The 13,363-nt window shown below is 37.9% G+C and overlaps 1 long non-coding RNA gene across 5 annotated transcripts in view; it reads left to right on the plus strand.

Moving 5' to 3' along the window:
• The window catches only part of LOC139357181 (uncharacterized), a 57,641-nt gene that overhangs the window by 14,999 nt on the left and 29,279 nt on the right, over positions 1-13,363 (plus strand). For 2 of the 5 annotated variants that reach the window (XR_011609965.1, XR_011609962.1), the window contains one exon: positions 6,556-6,702. This is a non-coding gene — a long non-coding RNA (uncharacterized lncRNA). Of the gene's footprint in view, positions 103-1,040; positions 1,297-6,555; positions 6,703-13,363 lie in introns of all 5 variants that reach the window. The other 3 variants (XR_011609960.1, XR_011609964.1, XR_011609967.1) reach the window with 3 other exon arrangements.

Here is a 13,363-nt window from a genome sequence, read left to right on the forward strand (position 1 = left end):
CTTACAGTTCTGTGACACTAGCAAAGTTATTGTGGGTTTAGGGGCCTTTCAACACGTACAGTGGGTAGCATGCCAGCATCTTCTTCCTAGGGAACTCATCAGGTGTGTATGAGATAAAACTTGTAAAACTCATAGTGTGGCATCCCATGTAGATAATACACACACTTAGGGATAAAGGAACTATAAGAAGGAATGGGAGGTAGCATAGAGTACACCTCAAACAGGCCTGTGTCCAGCAATGTGATATTGGAAAGTCGCTTCCCCTCTCAGCCTCATTTTTCATTCTGCATCAGTAAGAGTTTGAGATGAAATGGAATTCAGAGAGTGTCATCCTCTGACATTACTCCTTTCAGTGCCTTCTCATTATATTCAGAATCAGACCCATGTCCTTCATTTTGGCCTATGTGGTGGGCAAGGCTTACAGGAAGGCTCACAATACTAAGGGGTTAGTGACTCACTTCTGACCAACAGAATGCAACGGACATAATGGGATAACACTTCTGTCTTAGGTCAGGCTATTATAGCAAAGATAGACTGAGCCACTTATCAACAACAGAATGTTCTTTCTCACAGTTCTGGAGGACAGAAGTTGAAGATCAGAACGCTAGTGTGGTTGGGCTCTGGTGAGAACTCTGTCTTCTGAGTTGAAGACTGTAGACTTTACATTGTATTTTTACCTGACAGATAGTGGAGTAAGGAGCTCTCTGGGGTTTCTTTTATAGAGCTGGTAATCACATTCATGAGGATTCAGAACCTAATTACCTCCCACTTCCTAGCACTGTTACACTGGGAGCTAGGATTTCAACGTACACAGTTTTTGGTGGGGAAATGTTCAGTCTATTGCAATTCTCATTATGTTATTATCAAAAAAGCTGTCACTTTCTCCTAGTCACTTCTCTGTTTCCTCTCTCAATCTCTCTATTTCTCTCATCTACTTACTCTGTCCAGTATTTTATCCCTTATTCTCTGCCTGTGTCTTTGTCTTTCTCTGTCAGTATGTAATTATCTCCCTGTCTTTCTGCTGTATTCCTCAAATTCAGAAAGCAAGCTCTAGTGTTATGAGCTGCCCTAGGCAAAGGCCTACACAACAGAGAATGAGGGAGTGCCCAGGCCCCAGGAGACACTCAGGCTCTCAGTCCACACTGAACCTGGACAGTACCCACGTGAGTGTGCTTGGAAGCCAATCCTCCCACAGCCCAGCTTCAGCTGAGAACACAGCCCCAGCCTCATGGAGCCCCATGTGGAGGCAGCCAGCAAAGCGGTGTCCAGATTCTGGTCCACATAAATCATGAGATAGTAAGCATTTGTTGTTTAAAGGTGCTAAGTTTGGGGACAATGTTGTCAGAGAGAGGCAGATCACTGTCTTCTTCCAGGCCCCAGAGTCATCCTCCCTCTTTTCTTCTCTCCCCCAGGCTCCCTCTAGCCCACACCGGCCTCTTTCTCACATCCTTGTCATCCAACGTCACCTCTGCCTGCATGTCTCTGCACCAGGAGTGGCGTCTCCCTGACATACTGTTCCCAGACTTGTGTAGGGCTGGCCTTCTGTTGTTATCCTGGTCATGGCATAAATGTCACCTCAATGAGGCATTTGGGTCCCTCGAATGCCATGGCTCCCCTGCCCTCCCTCCCAACATCTTACTTTATTATAGCATTTACTCTTCTTTTATATGTACTTGCTTTAGTGTTTTTGTCCATATATCCTCAGACTGTGGGCTCCCTGAGTGGGGGAAAGGGCAATACAATCATTTCTCAGCACCACATGCTGGGCCCACCAGGGCACTTGGCATAGGTTTAGTTCTGTAGCAGGGTTGCTGAGTGAATAAATGAGGGAATGTCTAATCTCCTTGTCTGCTTCTGATCACCTCATAATGGTATATTTGTTTCTTTTAAGAAACACAATAATCAGAGTTGATAGTAAAACAAATGGCAAAATAATTAAAATTTCTGGTTTCCTGTTGAGTATTTATGATAGCTTTTATTATATAATTATTCCTGATATTAAGATTTTAAGTTTTACAACTTTTACATAATTTGATTTTTTTTTTTTTTTTTTTTTTTTTTTTTTTTTTTTGAGACGGAGTCTCGCTCTGTCACCCAGACTGGAGTGCAGTGGCCGGATCTCAGCTCACTGCAAGCTCCACCTCCCGGGTTCACGCCATTCTCCTGCCTCAGCCTCCCGAGTAGCCGGGACTACAGGCGCCCGCCACCTCGCCTGGCTAGTTTTTGTATTTTTTAGTAGAGACGGGGTTTCACCATGTTAGCCAGGATGGTCTCGATCTCCTGACCTCGTGATTCGCCCGTCTCGGCCTCCCAAAGTGCTGGGATTACAGGCTTGAGCCACCGCGTCCGGCCGTTTTTTGTATTTTTTAGTAGAGACGGGGTTTCACTGTATTAGCCAGGATGGTCTCGATCTCCTGACCTTGTGATCCGCCCGTCTCGGCCTCCCAAAGTGCTAGGATTACAGGCTTGAGCCACCGCGCCCGGCCCATAATTTGATTTTTAATGAAAACCTGTTTTATTTAACTTTGAGTTGTGACTATAAATTTTATAGTCTATCTCCAAATTCTTCCATAGTTTAATAATTTTATTGTTTTTATGAATGATTTTGACCCTGATATTTATTTTGGAAAGCGGAATTCTACATGTTTCCTGTCTTTATCTGTCAATTCCAAAGGTATGGCACAATGCTGACCACCAGGTCAGACCAAATCACATTTTGTCATCTAGGATTTCGCATCTGATGTTTCAATTAACAGGTGTACAAGTTGATATGTCCAGCAAACCTGGGCCATATGTGCCCTAAAGAATTCTAAATCATTTGATTAATATTTTATTTCCTTGTCTAGTTTTTAAAAATTGTTCATTATAACTTCTTAGTTCATGTATGACTCTGAACTCGTGCACTAGATTTAAATTCTGCAGTTGCTCATATATCTGGCTCATGGTAAAGATGGATCTTTAGATGGAACAAATAATTTGAGAATTTATGACGGGAAAATAATTTCAGGACAGAAAGCAAGAAGGAAAAGTCAATGGTGGGGCAGAAGAAGAGAGAACAGAATCATAAGAGACAGGAGGGAGAGCTGCATGCCAGGAGGCAACCGAAGGACAAGAAAGGGAAAGATTTACTAAAAAATGTGTCTAGTTTTTGTTGCTTCTGATTGTAAAATTTTTCATCTTTAGCCACAGAATATTTTAGTGGAGCAGTGTTTGATTCAGGATTTCATGTACAGTCCTCTGCCTACCAACTAAAAATACTGCCCATTGGACCCAAGGAATCTTTGTTTTCCTAAAATGCCACTCAAAGGAACAGTGTTTCTCTGGTCAACATTCGTTAGTGTGGCCATTAAAGGTTCAAATAATTTTTGATGAAGTAATGCTATTCAGAAAAATAAGCATAAGAATTGTAATAAAAATATATATGTACCAATAGTTTTATCCTAAAATGAATAGTATTTAGAGTACAGTTTGTATGTAATTCTGTGCACCTAATGTCTAGGCCCCAATGCAATCATTGGCCATATCTTAAGGCAGAAAAAAGCCTATGACCCTAGTGGGTGTAAAACCATAGAAAACATGCTCTGATTAAAAATGTTTTCTTAAGACAAAAAAAAAAAAAAAAAAAAAAAAAACGAATAGAAAATGTAACCAGTTTCATAGTAACTGACAGCAATGTTTATCCAAATTGATGCTGATCCAGTGAAAACCACTAACTGTCCTCTCTGTGAGGCTGGCTCAAACAATAGGCTCAAAGGTTCTAGGCCTATGGTCTACCCTCAGATTATTCTTCTATAAAATAACTTTAGGCATCATAAAACATAACAGTAACACAAGGATAGCACAATGGGATGAAGATGACCTGATTCTACCAAGAATGTCAAAGAAATGGGGTCTACAAAGTCTAGGTACCAAACTCAGAATAAATAGCTGTAGAACTCAATAGAAAGAGAACAGAGTTCAGCTCTTGCGCTGGCTTGCCACATCATCATGCACTTGACAAATCAGGAAAAGCAAGGCAAAGGGGACCTTCATGGATGGTGCACATAGTCAAGGCTGTCACCTATGGGAAAATATATCTCAGTGGAATCTTCATGTGACCATGAAAATTAGCAGACCATCTGAGGTAAATGCCCTATTCAAGTGTACCATTTTAATCTTTATACCATATTTTTACTCTACCTTTTCTATGTTATATACACAAATGCTGACCATTGTGTTACAGTTGCCTACAGTATTCAGCACAGTAACGTATTGCACAGGTTTGTAGTTTAGGAGCAATAGGCTATACCATATACTCTAGGTGTGTGATAGGCTATACCACCTAGGTTTGTGTAAGTACATCTTACGATGTTCACACAACAATGATATTATACAATGGTGCATTTCTCAATACATATCCCATTATTAAAAATGCATTATTGTATAAAAATAAAATTGATGTTGAAAGAGTGAAATTGCTATCTATTGTTTCATAACATATAACCCCAAAATTTTGTGGCATAAACTCACAGTATTTATTACCTAATTGAGTTTCTGTAAACGAGTAATTCAAGAACAATTAAATTTATCATGGTGGTTGTGCCTCTGGATATCTCATGTGGTTACAGTCAGATTTCAACTGGGGCTGTCATCCAAAGGCTTGACCGAAAGTAGAAGATCCACTTTCAAGTTTGCTCACACTCACGGCCTGCGAGTTGGTGGTGTTTGTCATTGAAGGCTTCAGGTTCTCTCCACATGGATGTTTTTGTAGGGCTGCTTGGCTGCTTGATTATTCTCACCAAATAGTTGTTGGTTTCTTCCAGCGTGAGTGGCTTAGAAAAAAGGAAAGCATAAGTGGCAAAATCTTTGATGACCTAGACTCAGAAGTCACACATGGTCACTTCTGTCACATTCTATTCACAAGAAAGGATGCTGAAGCTGGACATACCTTCAAGAAGAAGAGAATTAGGGTCTATGAAAGGACTTCAATAAGTTTGTGAAAAAATGAAAGTAAAACACAAAAGTAAAATACGGAAACTTTATTTCTCAACACAAGCTTCATCAAGTTCAAGACACATTTATAAGCAATAATACTGGTCTTTAGTCTATCCCTACAAAAAACTAAGGTCCTGGGAATTTAACCATGTCGAGACAGTCTTTTTTATGTTATTAACTGAAGAAAAATGGGTGTCCTTTCAAGTTTTTTTTAAATCAGAAAAGAAAAAGGAAATTAGTGGGAGCAAAATCAGGGTTATAAGGTGGATGCCTAATAATTTTCTATTGAAACTCTGGCAAATTTGTCTTTTTTTGATGAGAGGAATGAGGAGGAATATTGTTATGGTGGGGAAGAATTCTCTGGTGAAATTTCCTGGAAGTTTTTCTTCTAAAACTTTGGCTAACTTTCTCAAAATACTCTCATAATAGCATGTGTTATTGGGGTTCTTTTGTTTTGGGCCCTGTAGAAAGTCTTGAGGATTTCACTGGAACAGCTGTGTTTGACCTCCTCTTAAAATTATTTGAAGAAATGCTTCAGGATCTTGATTCCACTTATGCAAAATATCAGTTGAAAGCTCTGCTCTTGCTGCAGTTGATCTGGGAACAAGAGTTTTTGAAACTATTGAGTGGAAAATTTTTCAAAATTGTGTAAATTTAACCAATTGAGATGGCTATGGTGTTGGCTGTTGTTTATGCTATTGTTATTCCTAAAGCAGGACATGAACAAGATTTTTTTTTTTTCTGGTGAACTAATGTGAATTGTCTGCCACTGCAGGCTTTATCTTCAATATCTTATCATCCCTTCTTCAAATGAGTTATTCATTTGTAAACTTGCGAATGTTGGAGGGCATTGTCCTCATAAACTTGTCATAAAGAACCAGTGATTTTACTGTTTCACCCAAAATTGCCATAAATTTGATGTTTATTCTTGCATTAATTTTGGCAGAATTCATGTTGCTCTAATAGGACCTCTTTTCAAATTGGTGTCTTAGTTTTCTTATTATAATTCCTCAAATTAGATCCTGTTCAGACATTTTATAACAAGTTAGTACAAGTTTATTTAGGTGTAAAATATTTCTGAAATCTATGCATGGTTTCTTCATAATATGCATTTCCCATGAACTTTTTGAAGATACCTCATACTTTTTGAAGAGTTTCAAATAATTATTGAACATATTTTTTAACTACCACAAGAAAATTATCTATTGCACAGAATTTCAGATTTATCAAGTTTGTGATAAGTATAATAACCAATGGAAATACCAGATGGGCAGCCTAGCTATTGAAATAGAATTGGAGTTAAATGATTATAGAGGTATTCAGTAAAGACCTGCAGGCATTGAAAAATCATTTTAAAATTTAGAATAAGAGAACAGGATTAGATGTACCATTTAAGAGGAGGAAGAAGAGAGGAGAGATATCAGAAAAAATAACAGAGAAGGACCAATAATACAAAATGTTATATAAAATTTAAGGACAGCAAAGCCTTTGCTGTTCTCCACAGGAGGACTGACATTTCCTTGTCAATAGTATCACTGAAACACCTGCTTGCATTTCCAACATCCTGTCTTTGTGAAGCAGGGTTTTTTGCAGTGACAGCAGCCAAGATTACGGAGCAGACTGGACATAAGCACCACATTTCGGGTGTCACTGTCTCCCATCACTCTCTGATGGAACTGTCTAGTTGCAGGAAAACAAGCTCAGGGCTCCCGCTGATTCTACATTATGGTGAGTTTTATATTTCATTATATATTACAATGCAATAATAATAAAATAAAGTATGCAATAAATGTAATGTACTTGAATCATCCTGAAACCGTCCCCCTGCCCAGTCCATGGAAAAGTTGTCTTCCACGAAACCAGTCCCTGGTGCTAAAGATTGGGGACTGCTGCAATATAGGAATAACAATGTAAAGAAAGGAAAACACGAAATCTATCACATCTTTAATAATATATGCACTGAAGGTGTACAGAATACACTAATTACATTCATTCATTTAAGTATCAACCAATACCTACAAACCACATACAAATGCCTGGACTTGTTTTAGGAGAACAGTGAACAAAAAAGCAAGAGAGACAGATAGTATATTAAAAATATACATGTATGATTATCAAAGCAAGACGCCATCTCTATAAAAAAAACTACACACACATCAAATGGTAATGAGTATAAGAAAAAAAATAAAGAAGACTGAGAGGAGAAAGAGACAGGTAAGTCAATTGACGTAGAATGATCAAGGAAGATTTCTGCAGTCACGGTAGTTACCATCGCAGGTTTTAGAATCAGACAGATGCCAGTTTTAATCCTGGCTCTGAGCGTGTTATAGCTGGGTGTCCCATGGACAATTTATTCCACTTTTAAATCTCAGTTTTCTAATTTCTAAATGTTTATTACATTATTAGAAATAAAACTGCATGAACAAACATAAACATACATAAAGAATCAAGCACAGAAAAATGACTATATAATGAATCAAGAATAATGATTATAAAAATGAAGACAATAAAACTGCCAAACTTATTAGGCAATTCTAAAGATTAGAAGATAAATATACATACAGAATTTAGCATGTCATGTAGCATATAGTTAGCCCATGGTAACTACAGTTATTATCGTCATATTACTAAGGGAAAATATGTATCATACTTCGGCATTTAAAAAGCTGCAAGACATAATTTTTCAAATTATGCAGATACTTAATTAAAATTTCAATACTTCTACCTTTAACATTTTTTTAAGAGATTCCTTGAAAGCATATGTCAAGAATCTCATGTAATGCTTTCTGCTTAACCAAAGTTCAGAGGAACTTAACATTAAATCAAACTCTTAAAATGTAGTTATATTAAATAAACTATTAAAAGAATAAGCACAACAGCTTTAACTTCTTAAAAACTGCTTAAGCATTTAAATTAAAAAGTCATTTGTCTTTCAAATACGCAAGAATCTGTTTAGAAAAAATTTAACTAGAAAAAGTTGAAATTCTAAAGTAAAAAGTGCATAAGGCCATACAAATATTTTACAGCTTCCCATTTAGATGTCAACTGGGGAAAAAAAACATTCTCTGAGGTTTGCTTTTATACCATTAAAGGTTATTTTTTGTTACCAGCAATACAGAGCAACTTATTCAGGTCGAATCTTGAAGGTAAACTTTAACTTAATTTTAAGTTTTGGCTACTTTGGAGCATTTGTCAGTCACCTACCAGCTACTCGGGAGGCTGAGACTGGAGAAGCACTTGAACCCAGAATGCGAAGGTTGCAGTGAGCCGAGATTGCGCCATTGCACTCCAGCCTGGGCAACAAGAGTGAAACTCTATCTGAAAAATAATAATGCATAGAACAAAAGTGAAATTACAAACAAAATTCCTCACTGATACAGATTCGAAATCCTGTCATTTGCGGCAACACAGATAAATCCAGAGGGCATTATATTAAGTGAAATACATCAGGCACAGAAAGATAAACACCTATATTCTCACTGGATGGGATAGAAGAAACAGTGCTTTGATTGTTAGTGTAATTATATCTGCAATGACAAAAGTAAAAGAATGGATCGGCTCAGTCGAATAACCTGGGTAATAAAAATAAAGTCAGTTTGAACTGGACCATTTACTGACTTAACTCACCATCTGTTGGACTTTTAAGGAATTATATGGTTTGATCCATTATAGATGTACTGCTCAGAGACAGAATTAAGTCAGGCAGATCAGGATCAAACTATCTCTGCCTTTGCCCAGGGCAATGAGATTCCAGACACATTGACTTGTTAGCCACATCCCTCACTGGGGTTGTCATCATCCACCCAGACCTCAGAGCTCATTCCCGTAGGGACAACAGAGACAATCCCCAAGAAACCTTCACCTCAGAGGACCAAAACAGACATAAGAACACCACAGTTTTTAATGGCTTAGTTCCATAGCTTGGAGTGTGTTAGCAAAAGCTTAATAAGTCCTTCTGTGCCAGGATGGCTCAGAGGACTTGATGAATCTGAGATCATTATTTTCACAGGATTTGGACCCTTAGTCTTAAAATAATGATTCTTGAGATGCTTCCTTCTAATTTGGGAGAAAACTGTGTTAATTATCAACTCATGTAAAATTAAAGTCTTCAGCCACCACCCAATATGCTCTTTCTACATCCAGAAAAGCTAATCACATACCAGGGATTAAGTCGTGTTTATTCTCTTACTCATTTCTCACTTCCAGTCAAATCCTAAATTCTGAAAATTCTATTCCCTAACATCTCCAAAATCCAATTCCTATTCTTCACTCACACTCTGGTTTTCTTAATTAAATTGTTACAACTTCTCTCTTGAGTTATTAAAGTGCTTTTCTTCTTCCCTTTTCAGAGATATACTTTACATTGCGGCAAATGATCTGCCTAAAATACACCCTACTTATGCCACTCTTTCCTAAATGCATTCATTTTCTCTCCATGTTAGGGAAAATAAAATCCAAGTTCCTCAACTTGGTATTAGGTTAGAAGAGTGTGCTCAACACCCTTGTTCTTGCCTGTGCCTCCATTATTTACCCTTGGCAGTTCCCCATAAGGACCCTACAAACAAACATGTCAAACTACTGAACTCAAAATACCTTTCATCTCCTCTTTGACTAGCACAGTCTTTTTATTTTTTACACATAGCATTTCCTTCTCATTCTTTTCCTTTCTAACTTATTCACTCTTTAAGACTCAAAACAGACTTCATGTCCTATAGAAACACCCAAACTTCAATGATCAAGTCAAGTACCCACCTCATTCATTCCACACCACATTGTCAGCATCAGATTGCATTTTTTCTTTAAGTCTTTAATATACATATCTCCATTGTCCCAGCATAGTATACTTGCTGACAGAAGAAAAAAGGAAGGGAGGGAGAGAGAGAGGGAGGGAGGGAGAGAGGGAGGGAGGGAGGAAGCGAGGGAGGGAGGGAGGAAGGAAGGAAGGAAGGAAGGAAGGAAGGAAGGAAGGAAGGAAGGAAGGAAGCAAGCCAGCCAGGAAGGAAGCCAGGAAGGAAGAAAGCCTTTGCCTACCTGATTCAGGGGATTCTCCCTGCCTCAGCCTCCCAAGTAGCTGGGATTACAGGTGCCCACCACCACGACTGGCTGATTTTTGTATTTTTAATAGAAATGGGGTTTCACCATGTTGGTCAGCATGGTCTCAAACTTCTGACCCCAAGTGATCAGCCTCCAAAAGTGCTGGGATTACAGGCATGAGCCACCACGCCCGGCCAGATTCAACATCATTTACAATCAATCTTACTCTACCTGCCTTCCATACACAAACTTTTTTTCAGACAGAAATACTTTTTTAATGTATCATTATTGTCTTTCTGTATTTCCCAAATACTTTTTAAAGAGCATCAGAATTTCACAATTTTATGTTCTAATTCAATTATCTGGTCAAATATTTTCTTACTATTCCATCTCTACCTTACTCTGTATTATATCATGACTTTGTCCAATTTTATTATAGTAGTAGTTTATTCTATTTTCTTTCCAGTTGATGAGAATTTGGGGGGAGTACCTTTGAGTCAGTTTCCTAAGCCCCTATAGGGAAATCAGATTAACAAATTTTATCAAACTGTGAAATAAGCAATTCAAACTTAAGCTGTTGGAACTTTAAATTATTTTGAGCCTTAAGAGGAATGTGACTATGTGGCCTGAGTCGTAGCATACAGCTGCAACTTCTGCTTTTTCCTGTAAATGATTAGGAAAGACTAAATTGTACCAGAGATAAGACTCCTCAAGACCATTACCCTTTCTTGTGGAATGTTCATGTTAAACAATTTTCCTTGGCATGTAGCCAACTGAACATAATCAAATCACCATAATGTATTTATTGACCTTATATGAAAAATACTGTAACTCTGCTAAACTCCTCTGCTTCTGCCTAAATCAGTGAACTTTAACTTTTCCACTTTGGAGTACTGACTAGATTTCTTTGGAGTCTGTGTTATTCAGGTGGCTAGTTCTCAAGTTTTGCCCTCAAATAAACTATATATTTAATCGTATTTTCTGAATCTGATTATTAAAGTTGACAAAACTAAAGCGTGTAAGTCAATGGTCAATTTGTAGATGGGTTGATTGATTCCTCTCCCCATACCCTGAAACTCCAACTCGTCACTAACTGTATCCAAGATAAAGGTGTTATTGAATGAAAACGTCCACTGTTGCAGTGTCAGTGCTAGGACAAATGACAGGGATCTGAGTGGTAGTGTACCCTAGGAGCTGTCAGTGGACAGGCCCCTATAGCCATGTCAATTTCTTTGATTTCCTTGGAATTTCCAGGGTATTATATGCATTTAATAAATACTCCTTAACTTGATCCGTTGAAAAATTTATCACAGAAATAGCATTAATATAAAGAAAAAAACCACGTGGGAAATGATATTCACAGCTGTGGTCAGTACCCTCCTCCACATAAGCTGAAAATACACTCATTAGATATATGGGAGTGCTTTCCTGGCAGTTTTTATGCCACAGAAACTCAACCAGGAGAATTGGAGTAAAGAAAAGGACTGGTATTTGGATTAACAGACAAAATCTTTTTAATCTTTTATCTCTAGGATGATGCCCTTGGATGATTTTAAAAGAAAAGATTTTAAAAGAAAAACTTAAATTTTTTTATCAATAAAAAATAGCATTTGGCTACTAAATAGTCCAATAGTCCAAATTTAACCACATAGGACCTAAATGTGTAAGCAGTAATTAATGGAATGAAAAACTCCATGGGAAATGTTTGACAAATAATGAATGCCATCTTAGGTATTCACTTGCCTTGTAATTTAAGCAACTCCCTTAGCCTCCCTATGTTTTAGTCACATTATTTGCAAATAGGGTAAAGAATATCTACTTTTCGCATGTCCTATGATCATCTTTATTCAGGAAGATGACAGGAGCAACGGGTTTTGAAATATTTTATGCAATAGTTCCAAAACACCTGTTTAAACAACTTCGAATTTTTTTTCCATTTCTGTCTGGGTATTTTTGTTATCTCATAGATTTAACCTCTGTGATAGTCTATGGACACACTCTGCCCTATAATTCAAAAAGCCTGAACTGGTATTATCTACAAATAATGTGAAATCTGCACACTTACCCTGAATCGCCACCTCATCCCCCAACCCACATTTATATTAGGGTGCAAAAGTAGGAAGCAAAGTCCTCTGAGAGTTTATGAGGGATCATATGTACCTAATGTGAAAGAAGCAAGCAAAGGGTGTTGTCTACACATGGAAGAGAAGAACATTTTGCATCTTGCAGATAATAAATGGAAAAATACTGAAGCAGAATTTTACTAAAAACAAGATCTAAATAACATTTGCATAAGACCTACAAAAGAAGATTGCCCAATGCCTGTAGTACATGGGGAAAAAAAAGTATTACTGAGAGACCACCCACCTCATATTTAACACACCTTGTCTTACTTAATCTCTACTACAACCCTCTAAGGTGAGGAGTATGACCTCCATAATACACATGAAAAAGGCTAGGCTTCGAAAGTTAGCTGGTGAGAAGATAAATCAGTTCCAAATCCAGATATGGATGATACTGTCTTTCCCATGCCTGGTGCACGGAATCATTCATACCCAGTTAAGGCAGCCATGGATTCAGAATGCTACAGGAAGAGTCCTGGGTAATGTGAGGAGCTGGATTTTTATTATCTCTAAAACAATGATTTCAAAATCTATCATCGGTAACACCTAGAGAGCTTTTTAAAAACAGAGATGCCTAGACCCACACCTGGCATTGTTGATTCAGGAAATTTGGAGAGTTCTCGGAAATTTGTGCCTTAAGCGTTCTGATGCACGATCAAGTTTTGGAAAAACTGCTTTCAGTAACGCCCCATTCCAACATGCACTGATTTTACAAGATTGGTCATCAGAGTTATTTGTGGAGGTTGGGGGTCAGTGATTAATTTGAGTATAGGACAGCTGTCTTTGAAGTAGAATATTTACAGCTGTTTAAAGTAACCTGTTAAGGAGAACAAAGTCATTCATTCTATCTGGATGTGTATCATTTGCTCTGTTCTTCGCAAAGGCTTGCGTTCCTGACTAAAGTCAGCTCTTTTGTAGGTACTTTGGCTATGAGAAAAGGTCAAGGAGAAGATGCAAATAACTCTGAGCGAATTCGTCTTTTTCAAAAAGCAACTCAAAGGATATTCCCTACTCATACAGAACCAACCTGTATCCAGGACAGGGCACTATAACTTGACTGATGTTGACCCCTCTCTCTTTGAAAAACTGCCACAGAAGCAAATAAAAGGGCTTGAAGAAAAGGCCACTCATGTTGTCTCAATTTTTATTTGACATCCATGACGTAATCTGCAGACTGCCCAGTGCCTTTGTGTGATTGAATTAGTTCTATAAGTTCTCAGCGGTTGTGGATA

Source organism: Macaca nemestrina, chromosome 1, assembly GCF_043159975.1.
Source record: "Macaca nemestrina isolate mMacNem1 chromosome 1, mMacNem.hap1, whole genome shotgun sequence".
NCBI classification, from domain to species: domain Eukaryota; kingdom Metazoa; phylum Chordata; class Mammalia; order Primates; family Cercopithecidae; genus Macaca; species Macaca nemestrina.